General features: G+C 26.4%; 1 protein-coding gene across 1 annotated transcript in view; it reads right to left on the bottom strand.

The window, feature by feature from the left end:
* Positions 1 to 1,095, bottom strand: part of LOC107588473 (brain-specific angiogenesis inhibitor 1-like) — a 70,956-nt gene extending 69,861 nt beyond the window's left edge. Inside the window, exon 1 of the mRNA XM_016276574.1 lies at positions 1,037 to 1,095. The gene's annotated coding sequence lies outside the window, so the exon portion shown is untranslated. The remainder of the gene's footprint in view (positions 1 to 1,036) is intronic.
* Positions 1,096 to 1,490: the final 395 nt, after the last annotated feature.

Below are 1,490 nucleotides of genomic sequence, written 5' to 3'. Positions count from 1 at the left end.
TATTATATTATATTATATTATATTATATTATATTATATTATATTATATTATATTATATTATATTATATTATATTATATTATATTATATTATATTATATTATATTATATTATATTATATTATATTATATTATATTATATTATATTATATTATATTATATTATATTATATTATATTATATTATATTATATTATATTATATTATATTATATTATATTATATTATATTATATTATATTATATTATATTATATTATATTATATTATATTATATTATATTATATTATATTATATTATATTATATTATATTATATTATATTATATTATATTATATTATATTATATTATATTATATTATATTATATTATATTATATTATTTCTTCAAAAACTTTTAAACACATTTTTATGTTTAGAAGAAAAAATTTAAATAAGAACAAATAAGAATGCATGTTATGGGATGGAATTTACTGCCATCTACGTTCAAGGAGGTTCAAATATTTATTTATTTATTTTTCCACATTTCAGTAACTAAAATAAATTCAAAATAACATTTCCTCTTCCAGCTAAGAAACATGTAAGATTTCTGCAATCATAGCATATATTATTAATAAATATTTGCATGTATTTAATTTCATTTAAATGCTCATATTTTCAAGATGCATTCATTTAAATGCTTAAATATAGCATAGACCTGTTCGATTAAATGGATTAAAACTATTAAATTTATTCAGTTAGCATGACCAAACATAGTTCAGAAATGGCTAGCTGTGGATGAAGCAATGTTTAATTAGTTAAAATGCATGAGTTTGAAAACAAAATAATTTATTGATGATAAATATATATAATTGTTTTTATTTAAAACACATTCAGTTTTTTTATTACAGAAATCTTACCTGTTTAATTTAAGTATGACTGACAAATATGCATAACATTTATGTTAGAATGTGTAATCCAAATTGTATATGCATTTCAAATACATAAATCTTTTTAAAAAATTTATATTTTTGAGTGTAATAAGGAATGTTGTGTATCTTTAACTCACCTTGACTTGACCTCATACTCAACCACACCTGTGATCCATTCCATTCTTTGTGTCTCTCTTTCTCTCTGTCTCTATAGCCTACTGACCTCACGGCTGCTCTAGAGAAACAAGCGCACGAGTGTGTTTGTAGGTACGTGGGACTGAGGGTGCTCTGGGGGTACAATGCCCATCCAGTGATAGAGAGCCGTGGTGGACCTCGAGAGAGAGAGAGAGAGTTTGGGTGTGGGAGTGTGTGTGTGTGCGTGAGAGAGAGTGTGGGAGCTGAAGGGACCCATTGAGCCGGGGTCCCTCGCCTCTGCCTTCATTAACATGCAGATGGGAACAGCTGTCGACACTTTGCCGTGACGGCTGAAATATTTACGACTCGCTGTTTACTGAAAGACTCTCGGACTGACTAGCCCACGAGTCCGTCCCTCGCTGTTTCTCTTTGTCTTCAAGTTATCTGTGCAGATAA

The sequence above is a fragment of the Sinocyclocheilus grahami genome, unplaced genomic scaffold, assembly GCF_001515645.1.
Source record: "Sinocyclocheilus grahami isolate Dianchi unplaced genomic scaffold, SAMN03320097.WGS_v1.1 scaffold104.1, whole genome shotgun sequence".
Taxonomy (NCBI): Eukaryota; Metazoa; Chordata; class Actinopteri; order Cypriniformes; family Cyprinidae; genus Sinocyclocheilus; species Sinocyclocheilus grahami.
The sequence above is the reverse complement of the archived record's forward strand: the minus strand, read 5'-3'. Positions and strand labels throughout refer to the sequence as shown.